The 19,501-nt window shown below is 39.7% G+C and overlaps 1 protein-coding gene across 1 annotated transcript in view; it reads left to right on the top strand.

The window, feature by feature from the left end:
* Positions 1-6,588: 6,588 nt before the first annotated feature.
* Positions 6,589-19,501, top strand: part of LOC105925952 (filamin-A-interacting protein 1) — a 29,196-nt gene continuing 16,283 nt past the window's right edge. Inside the window, exon 1 of the mRNA XM_012862077.3 lies at positions 6,589-6,835. The gene's annotated coding sequence lies outside the window, so the exon portion shown is untranslated. The remainder of the gene's footprint in view (positions 6,836-19,501) is intronic.

Genomic DNA, 19,501 nt, shown 5'->3' with positions numbered 1-19,501 from the left:
GGCAGGTGAAAAAAGGGCACCTTGTGCAGAGCCAGTGCATGGAGCTGTCAGCTGCCTTTGTAGTGTAGCGTCTTAGGTGCATTTTACAAAGTTCTTAAGATTATAGTAAGATTAGAAACATAATTATTATAAGTTGATTAAAGGTTAGATTAGTGACTCACAACCAGCCTTTGAGCTAAATTTCTGGGTCGAATTCAAAACTTACATTACCCTTGTTTGTATTTCTTTTTAGCACAGTGAGCACAAGGTATTTATTTTCATTCTGTACTTTTATCACAAAATATCATCTGCAGTATATAACCTTGTAACAAAGCAGGTTACCCTGACAAATTTACCAGGTATGGGTCACATGAATTATTTTCAGTAACTACTGACTATTCAGCTTTTATCTATACTCAGAAAAAGAGTTATAGAATATTTGTAGTCAAAATTAAACCGACAACAGAGATTATGGTCATAAGTAGTATCATACACATCTGCATGAGGCCAGTGTGGTACATGACAGAAAAAAGTCTTGGAACGATAAGATTAATGAGACTAACTACAGGCCCTGACCTGATGACAAGGTGTCAGTTATTTACATATTAAAATTCACTGTCCATGTCATATTTTTACGCACACATAAATAGAAAATACAATGTAGCCTACATGTTCTTATCGGGGCAAATTTACAGAAAATGTGGTGTACTGATAAAATAACCTTTTAAATCCAGAAATGTTACCTCGCCACATGCGATACACTGTGAAAGATAAAATAAAGAAGAAAGATTTGTTTTAAGAGGACACTTTTTTGTACAGAAGAAAAGGGGCAGGTGCTCCAGTCCCACCTAGGGTCTATCTGTGCACATCCCTGACTGGGTGGATGTTTAATTTTTATCCCAAGCTAAAACTTGGTAATACTCGCTTTTTACTGTTGTGTCTCTGTATTGCATTTCAGTGGTGTGGGACAAACCACTACTTTAGGTAAATAACACTCCAGGACTGCCTTTCCACTCATGTAACCCTGTAAAAAAACCCCACACCATGATTCCCACATGCCATGTTTGAAGCACATGTAACAGCATGTGAAGAAGTGCAACTCACATTTTTTCCAGCAGTGACCCAATAACAAATTTACAACAGTGTGCAAAAGTTCTGACTACTGACAAAATATTCACTCACCTCAGGATACCTGATGCTTGAAACAGAAAGTAAAATTGACAGATTGACAACTTTCTGATACATTTGGTTAGTATGTATTTGATCACTTTGGGTCACTCAGAGTGTTGAATTTTAATCCTCTGTCAGTTTGTATTTAAATATGGAAGAAAAAGTACAAGAAGGTGGTGACGCCTCGGCCAAACTAACACAATGCATCCTGACACAGTGGAACACTGTGAATCCCTCATCCCAGTACACACACACTATTCAAACCAGGGGCACATCAAAAGCAACACACATGCTTTACATACATCATAGACAGTTTGTCAATACACCAAACATTGTTGCGCATGCATACATTTATGTGTTGAACTTACATTTTTGAGAACTTTAAATAAGGAATGTCAAGCGGCATTCTGTTTGGGATTAAATGAGAGATTTAAACTGTTTTTATAGACAAACTTTTGATACTTCCGTACTTGTTTATTATTATGACACAGTTGTATTGAAGAAACCCGTCCCATTTGATCATGTCATTAAACTTAATTTTCTTTTGTTCCCGATTTTTAAAAAAGCCTTTGAAGTGCAAGTGTAACAAACTTGGTAAGATTGAATGATTTAGATTTTCATTGGCTTTCAGCCATTTTGTGACAGTCTTATTAATCTGTTCATGAAAGTGAGCCAGGAACAACATGTTCCCTGTAGTCTCCATTTAATCTAATCTCCCTCTCCTTGGACAGCTCGTTAGAGTCTGTCAGCACGGCCAAACTGAAAATGAACCATGAGAGGTGGTGTCCGAGAACTATGGGTAAGATCGAATGTTGAGTTGTTGGGGTGTTTCGCAAGAGTTGCAAGTGTTGGATTGGATCTCTGTCACTACATCAGCATTGGGAAAAATTGCATGTTTTTTTTTAAAGGAGCCCCTTATCAAAGATCATAGAGGGTCACATTTTCATTTGCTTCCTAATGTATTATCTCATAACAACTTAAAACTTGTACTGAAGCTTTCAAGCTGTTTCATCACCAAGTTGCAGTATTTTTTCCCCCACCACGCTCATGTTAATCAAATGTGAGTCATTGTGATTGGATCATACAATTGAGGGAGCTACTTTAACCAGCCTGCATTTCTGAAACGTTGCAAAATAACTGCAGCATCCATGGAACCAGACTGAACCGCCATCCTGTTGGCATTGTATGCAGAATGACTAAAGTCCCACCACATGACATCGTTTCAGGGTGTGGGAATTGTGACTTTTTATCAAAATACCCTTGTCATGACCTAATTTTTGGGTAGGTCTTCCTCTTCAATACCACGTGTATCAGAATGACATCATTCATTGTCAGGAAAGCGCATTTCCAACAAAGAGTCTTTATTTTTTTTGTGTGTTTTTTTCTTCTTTGCTCTACTTTATTCTTGGTGTCACACATAAGGGCTGTAGAAATCTCGCCAAGATGCACCCACAAAGGAAATAACTAAGATTTTTAAAACAGACTCATCATTGTCTTATCTATTGTTTCTATGTTTTGTAGCAGCAAACAAAACATTACATCAGCACCACACCTAGGTGATCTAATGATTCTGCTACAACGAAACTACTCTTGGGGCACATATCCAACACAGAAGAGACCAACAACAGGGAGTGTATGTGTCCATGCTCATCTGACATAACTTTGTTTGCTTTAGTTTCCACTTAGAAATAAACATTTCATTCCCAGCATGCGGTGTTTCCCTTTGGTCACCATACAAACCTTTAACTGAAGGGAAAACGCAGCTTGTGGTGCACTCCCTTGACTTCTTGCATAATGTTATCCTGGCACCACAAAAATCCTCAAACTGCAAATTATAATGCTGATGTATGGTAATGCAAGACTTAAAAAGCAGAGAGTAACTGTCTGTTTTGACATCCACACAAAATAATCCTTAAGAAATAACAGATACTACATATTGGTCCCAGGAGCAGACATCTTGTCTACTTTTAAGACTACGCTTAAAACATACTTTTTCGATAAAGCTTATAGTTAGGGCAGTTTAGGTTATCCTGAGCTATTTCTGTAGTTTGCTTGTGCAAATTCTCGGTTATCCGGGTCATCACAACAGCAAACAGGTTTAAATTGGAGGCAACCGGACTTTCGCTCAGTTCTTTCTGAATCTTTGTCAATTCAGGTGGCTCGCACTAGAGTAGTTATGCTGCTATGGGCTTAGGCTGCTGGAGGACATCAAGATCTATTTCTCTCACTCTGCTGAGTTCTCCTAGTGTTCTCCAATTTGCATTGTTTGTTGTTATTTCAACTTTTAATCTTATGTTCTCTCTGTTTTTTTCTCTTGTACATCTGGTCTGGCGTTCTGTTAACTGTGACACCATCCAAGAGGGCAGGTCACTGCCATTACCATGTAACATAGAGAAGATTCCTGGATCAACATGTGCGTCTGTGTTTTTTTTGTGTCTCTGCTCTGTCTTCTCTAATCCCCAGTCAGTCGAGGCAGATGACCGTTCATACTGAGCCTGGTTCTGCTGGAGGTTTTCCTCCCTGTTAAAAGGGAGTTTTTCTTTCTATTGTCGCTTCATACATGCCCAGTATAAAGGATTGCTGCAAAGCCATCGATAATGCAGACAACTGTCCACTGTGGCTCTACACTCTTTCAGTAGGAGTGAATGCTGCTTGTCAAGACTTGATGCAATCTTAGACTTAGACAACTTTATTTGTAATTTTGTATGTACAGGGTGCATACAGAACGAAATTTCGTTGCATACAGCATATAGGAGTATAGTCAGATTCCAGGTGGAATAAGGCAACATTGCAATATAAAGTGCAGCGGTAAACATAATGTTAGCATATAACAGTGCAGGAGAAAACAGTGAGCCGTCACATTGTGCAGGAGAATTTACCAACCATTTTTTAATGTGCAAAAAGGCATTTGTGCAAAAAATGCATTTCCGTCGTGTAAAGGGAAACTAAGAGTTCGGCAGCATTGGTAATGCCGCAGATGTACAGATGCGGTGCAGGGTCCAGTTTATAGTTCAACAGTCTGATGGCAACGGGGAAAAAGCTGTTGCAGAACCTGGTGAACCTGCAGCGGATGCTGCGGAACCTCTTCCCAGAGGGCAGCAGTGAGAACAGTCCACGGTGGGGGTGTGAGGGGTCTCTAATGATGTTGAGGGCTCGAGAAATGCATCGCTGGGATGAAATGTCCTTAATGGAGGGAAGAGGAGCACCTGCTGTCCTCACCACTCTCCTCACATTCTTCCAGTTAGGAGGCATTGCAGCCTCCACACCACACACAAAGACAGCTGGTCAGAATGCTCTCTATGATGCTTCTGTAAAAGGTCGTGAGGATGGGCGGTGGCTGGTGGGCTCTCCTCATCCTCCGCAGGAAGTACATTCGCTTCTGTGCCCTCTTGACCAGTGACGTGGTGTTCACAGACCAGGTGAGGTTGTCCGTGATGTGCACCCCCAGGAACTTGGCGCTGCTGACCACCTCCACAGTTGAGCTGTTGATGAGCAGCTCAACCTACAAACAACTTTGTAGGTTTACAAAGATATGACCCTCTACCTATCAAAACAGACTAGGCAAATGGAGCATGAAATCAGAGCATGAAATCAGAGAAACAACCAAGAAGACATTGGTAACTCTGCAGGAGCTACAGAGATCCCCAGCTCAAATACAAGTGGAAGAATCTGTTGACAGTACACAAATTTGGCTTTTGTGCCAGCAAAACAAGAATGAAGCCATTGTTGACATACTCAAGAACAATCTTGTTTTAAGTTAGCCACGTTACTCACAAGCTATGTGTGTGACACAGCAAGCATGCGGAAGAAGATACTGATATGCTAAAATTGAATTCTTTGGTCTACATGCAAAATTCTTTGTGTGATGAAAAACCAATACTGCATATCACTATGGATCCTTTTTGGATGTTTGTCAGTCACAGTGAACCAGGATAGTTTATGGGAAGAAGGATGGAGCTAGATACAAGGGTGATCATTAAAGAAAACCTGTAAATGGGAGTTTTACATTGCAGCAGGACAGCGACCCTTTATATACAGCCAGAGATGCAATGAAATGATTTGAGCAAATAATACTCACACGTCATAATGGCCAAATCCAAATCGACACCTGACAGTTTAATGCAGTTCAATTCTCTATAATAAAGTAATTATTTTTAAGGAATTCCAAATCTTTTTTCCAAATAACCTTTCAAATTACTGCACCAAACTTGGTTCTCATTTTAGCCTTTTTCAAGCCTTTGTGTAAGGGGATTTTGTTTCTACATGTTGTTGGATGTTGGAAACCAACACACATGCGGATATGCTCTAACTTGAACAGTTTGTGAGAAATAGACATTTTTAGATTCACACTGTTTTTCTTTTTTTTGTGTTTAACCTTTCACAGGTACACCACATTTTTTGGGGTGTGTGTGTTTTTATTTAAATGGTTCATAGTACAAACATTTACAAGATGGCATTGAACACCAAAGGAGTACCTTGGAAATTTGTTTTTAACATGTGTTCCTTGAACGTGACTTCAGTTCACATCCACCACAGGCGCACTGTGTGAGAGGAGCCGGTTCTGAGTGTTGTGCTTCCAAAATAAAGTGTTTTGGACGAAGACAGCCCCGGTCTTTATCTGTGCCTTATAACTGCAACAGTTACCATATGGTTTCCTTCAAAAGTCAATTTACCTAGGATTACCTGGCTTTAGAAAATGATTACAAGATCTGCTGAATACGTTGCGGAGCTTCAAAGGTCAAACCACAAATAAAGAGGTAGGTGAAGCAAGTTTTGGTGTGTTTATGCCAGACCGGTCAGGGAGCAAACAAACTTAACTGTTCCCGTTGATGCAGAGCACAATTACTGTACCCCAGCCACAGCTGGCCAAAATTAGATTGTTTTCAGCAGGCCGCACCAAAAAAGCTGCCAAAGCCTTGCGGAGTTTTACAACACTCAGCCCTCCCAAGTCAGCAGCTGGCATTTCCTTAGGCCACTGTAAGAGCTCGGGTGGCGGCTGCTGTCATTGGAATATCCCAGGATGACAGAACAGCGTCGCTTGGTTCAGCTGTCACCAAGGGTCAGCGGGGAGAGTTAGCTGGCCAAAACATCCAGCATTGGGCTATCATCAGCTGCTAACAGCACCCAAAAAGGTTGAGTTAAATATAGAGTTGGCTACTCTAAGTCTTATCACAGCGACAAGAGAGGGACGTTGGAGTAGAACGATTTGGCCCCGTGACAAACGACATCACATCACATCACAGCACACCTCTGCCTCTTCTCACCGAGCAACGGCTCTTCTCAACAGCTGAGCGTAATGTCCCTCCCTGATACCCCTCCTCCTCTGTCTTATTTTACTTTCACACACCCATCAGCTGGCTTCTTAAGGGGAGGAGGGGAGGAGGGGGGGGGGTCAGTGGAATGAAAAAAAAAAGATGTTCGCCTCTAGTGTGAGGCAGAACTGGGAAGGCTGTGGGAGTGACAGAGGGAGGGGAGGGTGAGAGGGAAGTTACAGTGCTCTGTTATTGCTCTCTGCCATTCCCTTCATGACCTGAAGAACAACAGAGAGAGAACGGAGTAGCAGAGCTTCAGATGGATCTTGGCACCAAGCTGTAGGAGAATCTATAAGTGAAACACACAAAAAAAGGATATAAGTGGTCATTTTTTTTCAAAGGATAACTCAACGCTGGAGACACAACCCTCGCAGGTAGGTTATCTTCTTGTTTTTTATTATAATGGGACTAAATGATTTTCCCTGTTTTTTTTACAGTAAACAAATTAAAACAACACCGTATTAATCAGCCATTCTAAAGTACAGGGTGACATCAGTTTTATGAAGCCAATAAAGGGCATTTACGAGGAAAAAACGTAACCCGAGCTGTGGCTGATAAGTTTCACCGCCAAATGAATGAGCGGTTACTCACAAACCAGTGATTAAATCTGCTTATTAATTATTCATTCAAGTAATATAGATCCCAGCGTTTTGAATTAATTTGCAATAATCTCCATAAGAATACAACTGGTTGCTAGTTTTATTAATGTCTCTTCTGCATCGGTATTAGGAGAACCCATACAGAAAAGTCATGAATGAAACATTTCTGAACGACTTGCGTGAGACTGCATGAATAAGTCCATTTAGCGCAAAGAATTTTCTGATTCACACGTGGGAAGAGAAGCCCATAACTTGGCAGTTTGTTGAGCATATGCTACATCATCTTTGGGAATGATATGCACTTGTACATGCTTGTGACCTTTGCACCTCTACTCCCCCACACAGCCACCGACACCTCTGCAGTGCCATGCAGCAGACTGAACGACAAGCGGCACCGCTGAGGCTTAGACAAGTGCCTGTTTGTCACATCACAAACACAAACTTAAACATAGTTTATTGGGATTTTAGGTAATAGACAACTACAAAGGAGGGCTTAATTTTGAAACAGAAGGAAAATTACAGATAAAAAAAATCTTTAGGTGTGTTTTACAATTTCCTTCTGGTCCCTTTAAGCAGATATCCCAAAAATAAAATCCAGTACAGCGTACCGCATTTAGGAGTTATCGAATCAGTAAAGAGAGCCCAACTGTGTGTAATTTAATGTCAGTATAAAAAAGCTGATCAGGGAGGGACTCAGAGGTTTGTTGGAGAGTGTTAGCGAATTAACCTTACCTGCAAGCTGAATTCTTGTAAAGACACGGGAATCCATCTTGCCCCATCTTGCATGCGTAGCTCCTGCTATCACATCTGTTTTGTCAGAATCCACGATTGTCATTTGTGCAACTATCCAACCAAGCAGGCCCTGACTAGCTTAACCTGTTGTGGTTTCTCATGGCGCCTGCTGCTTACATTTTTATTTGATACCATGATTGGCTAAAACCAATAATGGTAGGTGGGCACTTGGTTTTGCTTCAACCAATCAGCTTGGAAAGTTCTGCTGAATGCCTCTCCTTTTCTCAAACGGATTTGATAGGAGCAGACCCAGATTGATAATGTGCGAAACGTAGAGTGCTACACATTAGCAGACATGTCAGGTATACGGTTTTGGAGAAGTTTAAAATATGGTTAGCTTATAGAACAACCTCCCAAGCTTTGACTGTCTCAGGTAGCAGTGTTTAATCCAATATTCAGAAGGATGTGGCACAACTGCAAACCAACAAAAACAAGTCCATCCATCTAAACTGACTGGCTGGACAAGGAGAGCATTAATTATGAAAGCAGCCATCATGCTAAGGTAACTCTGGAGGAGCTGCAGAGATCCATGGCTGCATAGCTTCTGCACTGAACAAATCTGATCACCAGCAAATGCACCACCACAATAACAACAAACCAATGGTGAAACGTGGTGGTGGAAGCCTCCTGCTTTGTAGATGCCTTTCCTCAGTAGGGACAATGAAGCTGGTCAGATTTGATGTGAAGGATAGAGGTAAATATAGGGCAAACTGTGGGTAATGGTAGCCTTGTGGTTATAGCAGGTCGCTTGGATCCTGGAAAGGGTGCAAATTCTCCAGTTTGAATATTACAGTCTGTCGCGCTGGTGTCCCAAGCAAGAGTCTCAGCCCCAGAATGCTCCTGGGTACTGCTCCCTAAAAAAGAAATGGGTTAAATGCAGGGGACACATTTCGATTGAATGTATGTGGCAATGACAAATAAAGATTATTATTATTTTGAAAGGTGAAAACATTCCACAGGCTTCAAAACAGACTAAACTTGCAACCAGACCAACAGTGAAATGGTTTAGACTGAAGTATATTTATGTGTGAGACTGGCCTAGTCAAAGTCCAGACCTAAATCCAACAGGATGCCCGTGTCAAGACTTGAAAATCAATATTCACAGGTGCTCTCCATCCTATCTGACTGAGCTTCAGCTATTTTGCAAAGGAGAATGGGTAAAAATGGCAGTACATAGATTTACAAAGCTGGTAGAGTCATACTCCCCAAATGACTAGCAAACCACAAAAGAAGGTTTTACAAAGTATTTAATTATGCACACTAAAATTTTAATTTGTAAAAAAAAAAGAAGATGAAAACCGTGATTCATTTTCCTCCCATCTCACAGTTATGTCATCCATTGTGTTGATCCACACTGTAAAGTCCTGCTAAAATTAATTGAGAAGTAATTCATTTTACTTCTTGCAAAGCAAGAAAATATGGAAACATTCAAGGGACATGCAAACTTTTGCAAGGCACTGTAGACCTTGATGAGCTGCAGAAGGAGGACATCTTTCATCCTGAATATTTTCAGGGTGTTGTAGTGACGCTGAAGCGAATTCCATTTCATCCGCATGAAGTCATCCTTGTCTCAGGGGAGACGCATGGCTCCTGGGAGTCGCAGTTTGTCAAGCAGTTACATCACCTCGTCTCGGCGAGCCGAAAAGAAACTGTCATGTTCAGCAAGACAGGAGGGTGGCTCCCACCCTCTGCAGCTTACATGGCCGCAAAGCACTCGGCGGTAGAGCAAGCAATAACTCAAAGCAGAGAGTTGGTGGTGCAGCGATATTTGCTTATTAACATTTTTGTGCTTGTCTAAGCTTTGCTTGAGCAGTTTGTGAAGTTCAATTACCTAAATGGATGTCTCAAAAGACAGCCTGGTGAATGTTTGCTGGACGCTTATCAGGCCCAGATCGAAAATGAATCAGTCTAACTGTAAGTCAATAATGCGGACTCTGTTTGAACTGAAACCAAGCTGGATTAGGCTTGGAAGTTTGCCAAAAACTATTGAATTTAGAGGCACTAAATATACCACTGGTTTACCTCATAGCATTGCAAAACCTGTGTGTCACTTGAGCTTTTGATTGTAAGGTGGCATAGTTTAGCAGTGACGTTTGCCTTGCAACGTTTAATGTATTCAACACCAAAGCCTACTGTGAGCAACCTTATATTATCATTGCATATACTCTGAATCAACTTTTGTCATTCAGGCTTTTTTTGTGTTTCCAAATGAGTGCTTGGTTGTTCTTGTGAGGTATAGGAGGTGGAGCTTGATGCTGTCAGTGGTGGGTGTCGTCCCTATAGGTCTGCAGGGGCCTCGCCGGCAGCTGTCGTCGACACATGCGCAGCTCCGGTCACATAAGAGCCTCTAGTCTTTAAATTCCAACCATACAGTTTGGAGACATTTGGAGGTTTCGCAGAACAGTGGCACTCGTAACTCATGTTGGCCTCAGTTAAAAATAAGTCCCAGAACTCCATAGCAACCCAGGATCTTCTCAAGACCATGTGATGCAAAGCATGTGGTGTAGTATAAAACTTTTAAGACACCCCTAATTTATCTACTATCTATTTTTTTTTCTCTGAAAACAGACCTTCTTTCAAACTTTGAAGCTGTTCATAATCAGTAGTTTTCAGGCTCTCTAATGCCCTTTCTGCACAACATGCGGTTTCAAATCGGTTATGCATTAGATGGTTACGTGCTGTGTTGAAGCATCGTGAAAAAGTATGTGCACTCATGTTATGCCCGCTTTGAAAACACATAATTTAATTCAAGTGTTTTCGATTCAAAGTGACATGAACGAGGGGTTTAAACACCCCACTAGAAAATATCAGAGCATATTCCTGTTTGATCTGGGTCACAATCTGTCAAAGTTCATTCCTAAATGGGGATCAGACCCAAAATAAATGAAAATATGGGCCGCATTAAGAAATCAAAGACAAAAGAAAGAAAAGAGGAAAAAAAAAAAAACATGTAGGGAGTTTGTTGCGCAGCGCGGCTCATGCTGTAAACCGTCCCTGCCTGTCTTTCAGCACATTACAACACAGAGAACACAGCACTTCATGTTTCATGTTACTTCATTTGATCACTCAGACTTGAAACCAAAAGGAGAAAATTGCTTCCATATTGCTCTCGTCTACCCTCTCAGAAGCATTTTTGTTTAGTTTAGAGGAAATGAGTCAATCGTGACTGACTGATTGAACTAAATGGTGACGTCAGCTTTCCCAATATTGTTGCTCACAATCTTTCAGAAAAGGATGATAGGTCTCTGCCAGTTATTGCCCTAATTGTTCACATTTTTCCTATGAGACATTCTCCGGTCACCAATTAATTTAATATTGATCCAGCTGGCAGCAGTGCAAAAATTTCACACTGTGAGAAAAACAGCAGACAATAGTACCAGTACAAAACAATAGAGATTGACACTTATAAAACTTTGATTGGATGTGGTTTGAAGATGAGTGGTGGTGGTTAACCAAGTGTTCAATTATCATTCCAAGCCTTCGAGACAAAGATACTATTGGTTAAGTAATAGAAAAACAAAAAATGGCTTTTCTGATGTGAGATTTCTGACCTGTAGAGGCCAAAATAAGTTGAATTCATTAAACTTAGTCATTTGTTTGTGGTATGTGAGATCCTTGTAGACTTTCTGTCTTTGTTTTTTGCACTCTGCGATGATAAATCTGCTTAGCTTGCAACACAGTAATAGCAGCTACAATAAAATGTGTATATTTAGTTTCTGCATAATATTCATAGCCATACCTCTATGCTTTCTTGTTCAATATTTCATCTCTATGTTGTTGTCCAAAACTGCCTGAAACAGGCCTAAATGAGTCCATCTAGGACCTTTACCCAGCAGGCAGTGTTTGTGTTGTTCCTGATATCTTTAAGGTTCTGTGTTACTCTGGAATTGTTGAGTTTTTAAAGTCTAATTCTAAAATATTTGGATCGCCATCAGTACCACCTGCCCTATATAGTGTATAAAAAAAAAAACGTCATACTCCTTCAACCTTTTCACATTCTGTCTGGCTGCAACCACAGTCTTTAGTGTATTTTATTGAGATTTTAGTTAACAGGCCTACATAAAGAAGTGCATGAACGTGAAATGGAAGCAGGATTGGGTTATAAGCTTAAACCCTGGTGGCACCTGGGTTGTTCTTGAACATTTTTCCTTGAAATTGAGGGTGAAAATGTAGATCACATGGTAGAAACTAAGACAAAATTGGGTTGTTTAGCAGTGGACTGATGCCAAACACATTAAAAACCTGTTTTTTAAATTAATAAAGGAAGCTAATGTTAATTTTCCTGAAGCACCTCTTCAAAGCCCTGACCTCAACCCTCTTGAAAATGTGTTGATGATGCTTAAAAACTGGGTCTGTCGAAGAACTTAATTTAGACAACTCCGACTCCTTCAGATATTTGCAATTGAGGCATTTTTACAATATAGAGATTAAAAATGTCTCTCATAGGAGAATAATAATTTAATAAAAATGCTCATTGGTGCATATCTAAAGCTACCCACTAATAATTGGTATCTAAACTGTTCAAATGCTTACAGAAATGCAATGGTAATAACTCAATGCACATTAAACAAAAGTGTTAATAAGAACTAGATACCGAATTGTCAAAGGATGAATGGCACTCAATTTGTTTGTCACAGCACGCAACCACTAGCTGCTCCAGAAGTTGGAGAGAATTCGGTTGGAAGAATTTGCTGAGATTCGTGTGCAGAAATTTGTCTCTTTTGGGACAAAATTGTCGAGACATTTGAGCAAATTCTGGGCTACAAGATTGTCGAGACATTTGAGCAAATTCTGGGCTACAAGATTCCCGAACCATTCACAGATTTTATATGTCGGATTGCTTCCTTAAAAGGTTATCAAAACGAAGGATAGAGACCTGTTTAAGGTGATGATAATGGCCTGCAAAAAAAGTAATCGCAAGGAACTGGCTGAGCAATGACATTCCAAAACCGAGTCAATGGAGGGACATAATGGAGGAAATTTATTTAATGGAAAAAATGACGTATTGTCTGAAACCGAAAACAGGCAAACTTTAACAACAACGGAAGAAATTTACTTTTTTTTAACCCACTCAATAGAATGACTGTTAGGGAAATCTATTTACTACTCGCTTGTGGCACCCCTCACGCTATATTATTTTATTTGTTTTTGTTTTCAGAGTTGTTACACAGTATAAAAATACATACAAAACTGGGTCTGTGCCAGAAAAAAGAACACATTTGGAATAACTACCAATTCTAATGAAGAGTGGTTAAAAAACATGCCAAGTTCACGTCAGAACATAGTGTGTGGCTTCAAAAAGGGGTCTGATGTCTGCGCAGGACAATTAACCAAATTAGGTTCAGATGTATGTAGAAATCTGCCAGCATGTGTAATGTTAAAACTGTGTGTGCATTAGAAAAATTGCATTAATTTCATACTTGTGGGCCTACCATTTACATTTAAAATTCAGTTGGGTTGTACATTTTATTATGAGTCCACACTAGGGAGGAAAATATCTTTTAAGTGTGTCGTTAAATCTCAAAATCAATATTCGTATTGACCAGCACTGTACACAAATAACACTTTTAAATAAAACCTGTAGTTCAGTTTTATGACAAACAGATCACTCCACGATGCCGTGCCACATTTGAGTTTGCCTCATCAATATGTTGCGTTGCTGTTTCTATTAATAGGGCTTCTAAAACTTGATATCCTACTTGATCTTCATAGTCTAAAGATTATTTTCCCCCACTGGTTCCAGAAACGTCGTCCACTTTCTTAGTTGCTTTACAGGTTGGAGAAAATGCTTTCACCAATGTAAGTGCTGCTTCAATCTGAGTTTGAAACCACAATAGTTTGTTTATGTTACTCCTTATTTATATTATCTCCTTTCTTATGCCTTGTCATTCTATTGAAACTGTGATATTGAAAGCATTTAACCCACATTTATGGTTCCCAGTCTTATCCCAATGTTCATCATCAGCCTTCATCAAGGTTGAATTTATTTGAGTTTGATAAAGAATCACACTTATTTAATTGGGCATGTATCCTGTTTTAGAGCCAGCAAAAAAAATCTGGAAAGTATAAACCATTCATCAAACATAAATAGCCATTAACGGATGTGCAAACAAAAACAGCTTTTTGAGTCATGTCCCAAAAAAATTCAGGAAGGCACAATTAGACACTATATGAAACTCTCATGGTAATCACAGAAAAGTTTGTTTTCCTATCAAAAAATGACTATGAGCAGGAATATACTGAATAGAGGTATGGTTGCTTATTGTGTCGAGACAGAAAAAGACATAGCAAACACCTTTGATCAGCGATCATCTATGCAGGACGAGTGGGTGACCAAGGATTTCCTCTAACCAAAAACTCTGTTTCTCTGCTGGAAATGTTTTTTTCCCGGATGTTTTGGGACGTTAAAACAATTGCCATCTTGGATTTAGGAAAAAGAACAACCCAAATCAGAATCAGAGATAGTTTAATAATCCCAGAGGGAAATTACTTTCGTTACACGCTCCAGATATGCAGATATACAAACTTTATATTTATATATATATATATATATATATATATATATATATATATATATATATATATATATATATATATATATAGAGAGAGAGAGAGAGAGAGAGAGAGAGAGAGAGAGAGAGTAAAGCTGAGGGATGAGCAAATAACATAGTTTATACCACAGCTACAGCTAATAGCTTGAGTAAGTAGTAAACAGCCAGGTAACAAGATTCTTTCACCAACAATTAGTTGTAGTAGCACTTGTTTTCCCTCTGTGTCTGAGCCAAATATTTGACTTCCTTTCCAAGTGCCAGATGTGTAAAAGCTGTTCACAGTGCCTTTTCTGGAGCCAAAGGGCATCTTATTGAGACAAAACTGACAATTTCTTTGGAATAACATTTAGAAAGTTACATTACTGTATGGCAGTTTTTTCATGTATAAACTTGAGACTTGTATGATCATCGCATGGCTTTTTAATATAAAATTACACTAACTACACAGTAGTAGACAAATTGGAAGGCCAATGGTCATGGGCATCAAAGCAATAATGCTTGTTGGAATTGGACCAGAATTTGAAACCATAAACCTGATTTTATTGTCTTGAAGTATGGTTTTTGTCACTAGTGGTCATTCACCACTGTTGGGATTTACAGCCAGACAGGGCAGCAATCCTAAATCCCTCTGTAGGGAGCGGGTTTATTAGAAAAATAGTTCCTCTGATGCCAGCCTCCTCCAAGGATACATTACCACATGTAGGTTTTTACTTATAAAATAAAATTACAACTGGAGACGTCATCCCTACTTTTGCATTGGTTAGCTATTTTGCAAATTCTGTATTTTCAACACAACAGCTCTTCATTCTCTCTTCTTCTATAGCAACTTTTGCCTTCATTCTTGACTTTCTTGCCCAACTTTCTTATTTTTTCTTTCACACATTTCTTGATTTTTAGACTTGGAAATGAATGGCACCATAGTGAGCTACAAGTCTGAACACAACTGAAAAGTAAAAGTTTAAAAAAGGATGATGCACGCCCTGAAACAAGCAGAAATATAGTATAACTTGTTGACAATAACACCGTAGATGAGTAGGTGACCCAGATGGAAACTTGCTGGCTGGAAATAAGAGGAATAAATGAACAAATCTAGAACACAGAAACTAATAGTGGTGAACCTCTGGAGGAATAGGAGCTTAGCTTGCATGCAGACTGAGTCATGCGTTACTAAAGCAAAGCAGATTTTGCAATTAGGATATAAAATCAGGTGCTAGGGAACCCCCAGAACACAAAGGTGGAGCTCAGTAACAACAAACCCATAATTCAAACGTTAACATAACAAAAAAAACAAAAACAAAGAAAAACACAATATCCAAAGAGAGAAAAAAAAAGATCAATCTTTATTGAAGCTGTAGACCATACTAATTTGCAAAGAAAATTCGGGATCTTGAGGAACACACAACGCTTAGTTTGCTCATTAGGGAAATAATAACTGCTGAAGCTACAGCTGCCTCCCGCAAGCAGATCAGGTTAAAGTGACACGAGTAAATTACTACAAGATGAAACCCACCACCTGAGCTGACATTTTACTCCAGCGTGACATGTCAGCTCTAATTTGAGTTATTGTAGCAGTGAGGTATTAATAGAAGTCATCATTACAGTAAAAAAAAAGCTGTAAAGGCTTGAATTTTCACCTTTGAGTTTCTGTGCTGGTTCAATTTGATTAAAGCAGAAAACGTACTGTTTTTCAGCGCTAACATTTGACCCCTGAGGCTGTTGAAAGTCTTGGCCAAGCAGATGCCCACCGAGCTTCTGGGAGAGACTCCATCCTTTTACTTTGCATGCTCTCAATTCTTTCAATATCAGGTGGATTGACCTGGAGCTTCCACTCTCATCCAAAGCCAGAGTTTTGATTAAAATTTCCACATCTTGGTGGACTGGTGTGTTTTTCCTCTTCTCGGGACAGAACAGCCTCTTAAGCATACCATATCTTCTTGTCCTGTGGCATAAACAAGTTGCCAAGCACTTGCATGCAAAGATCTCTCCCTATTCCTTGTTTGGTCACATTAGCCTTGTGGTTCTAATCCAACCAAAGAATCTAAACTAAAGATGTTTATTTTTCCTGATGTTACATTGCTTTCAGCTGCTGTTTTTGTCTCTCATCCCTGGAAATTTAATTTGGCTTCATCCAGGCTATATTAACTGCTTGCCCTCTTTCGATTTTTGTCCATTGCCAAGCAGCATAGTTGAGCGTGCTGCTCAGCGAAATTTAAGATTTTAATTAGCGATGCATCGATCTGAGTTTTGTGGCCAATTCCCCATCTGTTTTCTGCAAAGCTTTGACCTGCGGTTATCAATTTTTGTCGCTTACAATTTCTCTTTTACGAATTATAAGGAGATGTGAGAACAGCATTCAGTTTTACAAACTTCAAAAGCATCAGCAAATGTTAATTATTTATATAAAGAAAAAAAAGAAGAAAAGAACTGTCCTTTGCTTGTCCCACAGTGGGGAAATTCAGGTTAGGGGCAGAGGCAACATCTTGGCACATGAAAGAAGGTATTTACTGTAAAACATCCATCCATCCATTTTCTACACCTGTCATGTTCAACCTGCCTGAAGTCTTGCTTTCTAGTCTCAACTTTAAAATAGCTTTTTACAGATCTGTTCCTCGTCTGACTTCTTTTTTAAACACTTCGCTGCTGCTAAAAAATGGCAACGTTTAGGTCTACTTTAGTGCACAACAAAGAGTGCTGTTTGAAATTGGTGCTTTGACTGACTGTAGGTTCTCTCTGGGCACTCCAGCTCCCTCCCATAGTCCGAAAACTTGATTATTCTGTAAATGCTAACTCTAAATTGCCCTTAGCTATGATTGTGTAATTACATGGTCATTTGTGTCACCTTGTCATGGACTGGACTGTCCAAGGTGTATCCTGCCCCTCTTCTAATGACTGCTGCAGATAGTCACCAGCCCCCCCCCCCCCAACTCTGCAAGGATAAGTGGGTATAGACAATGGATGAATCTCGAATAGATTACAAATTTAGTTGCTTTTCCAGTAATGTTTTGCGTCTTGAATTCCCATTTCCTATACAACGTTAATCTATCGATTCACGAATGAGCAACTGATTTATGAGATGTGGTTTAAAAATACATCTTTGTTTTCTTATCTTTTGTTGTTGTTGACTGATGCATATGAAATCATCATAATCATAATATATCTACCATGCATTTAAAAACAAGACAGAATAACACTTTTCAGGCAGTTATTGAATTATGCTCTAACGGGCTTTGAAGTACCGTAAGAGCAAAGAAAAGTTAATAGCTAATGTTAGAGAGAGGAGTTACGGCAACGTTTCCCCGCCTCCCTTTTCCTTTACCTTGGATTTTAGCATGTGCATTGGTGAGGCATAAATAAAAACACCCATATGTGACAGCTGAGCTTGGGTCCAACCTTAATATAGATCTAGGTTTCATTTTAAATTTAACTCAGGGCTTGACTGGAGTCTTTTTGTGGATTTTGGGGACTTCTCTCAAACTAAAGGGGCATTAGATGCTAGCCCAACAGCTGTGGTGATGGTTTAGATGCCATGAATTTGTGTGGGTGGCGGGTTGAAGTGGTCCCTGGAGGCTCTGCTTTATATTCTATAAAGACAACTGGGAGTGAGGCACGCCAGACTGGAATGCAGGCTGCATGTGGCTTAGGAATCCCTATATGCTCCTTAAATGCAGCGACAGATCAAGATGGATCGGACAGTCCAGAAATGTTAGTCAAAATGGATGATAAATGTGTTGGAAGAAATGTTTGTAATTATAAGAAAACCTTTGTGATAAAGAAACATTGTTTTTTCTGACCTTTGAAGCTTCAAAGTGTACAACATTGAATATTAACTTTTACTGTTTGAACCAACTGCCCTGCTTGCCTTGCTGAACGAGGGTGACCCTGCAAAGCGAGATCGCCTGTTACAGTAGCTCTTCTGCATCTTCCTGGCTTCAGTCCACAAACTAAAAATAAACCGTCAAGTTTCCAAGCCCGCATCAAAAATCTTGCTGCTTGTGCTCGGGCACTTTGCCCAAATCCCTGACATTACAACGCACGTTTCCCCATTTGATTGCTAGTGACCGTTTTAATGCCCTGCTGTATCTGGGAATGACTCAAACTCCGCGGCATGATAAGAATGTTGACACCAACACCTTCTGCAAACTGGTGCGCTACAACCATGGAAGCAATGCAAATGAGCCAGTAGCTGAAACTAAGAGACCTGAAGCAGGTCCAGGAATGAAAATGCTGAAATTAATCTCCAGTTATGAGCCGAATCTCCACAATGCCAGCATGAACTTCCTAACCTTCCACAACTGACATAAAGCATGTTGTCGGGGTGGTAGGGTGTATGCTCCCCCCTTCTTTTCTCTTGGATCCGATGGATACAAGCAATGTTATCTTGCATCCTTTTAAGTCTTGTGCATGGGTAACACTTACTGGAAACAGGGGAAATTGAAAGACTTTTGCTTCAAGTGTCGTTAAACTTCACTGCTTTCTTAACTTCCTTGGCCAATGACACGCAGAGAGATAAACGCTGCTCTTGATTTCCCCAAAAGCAATGAAAGAATCCCCTTTAATCTTTTGGAAACTCTGAGGAGTCTAATTCCTCTTTACTTGTTTCTCTTATCATTTTGAAAGCTTTCAAATTTGTCTAACATGTTACCTTTGAAGGGGACATCCTTGACTGTTATGCATGTTCTTCTGGGATAAATTCTGACTTTACATTAGGCTGTGGGAATTTTGATGGCAAAGCCAGAGTGCATACTGAGAACCCAATGATGTAAAGGGTTTCCGGTTATACTAATATAAAATTAAGTCAGTTTTGAAATTAATACTGTCAGGTAATCTGCATTTATACTACGTGAAGTCAGTTATTTATTGCAGGTAAGACATTAACTGTTTATGACAAAAAGTCACGTCAAAAATTCTGAACTATCCCTTTAAGTGCACATTTTTGTACATTTTCCTTTTATAATCTCGACAGCGGAAGCTGACCCGCCACTTTAAAGTTTAGGGTGTGTTTTTTTTAAGTTTGGGTTCCGAGCAAATTAGTTGTTAAACTAGATTGAAACAGAATATGAGAATTTACAAACTGTTTTCCCTGCGGTGCTGTTTATGT

The sequence above is a fragment of the Fundulus heteroclitus genome, chromosome 19 (assembly GCF_011125445.2).
Source record: "Fundulus heteroclitus isolate FHET01 chromosome 19, MU-UCD_Fhet_4.1, whole genome shotgun sequence".
Classification (NCBI taxonomy): Eukaryota; Metazoa; Chordata; class Actinopteri; order Cyprinodontiformes; family Fundulidae; genus Fundulus; species Fundulus heteroclitus.
The sequence above is the reverse complement of the archived record's forward strand: the minus strand, read 5'-3'. Positions and strand labels throughout refer to the sequence as shown.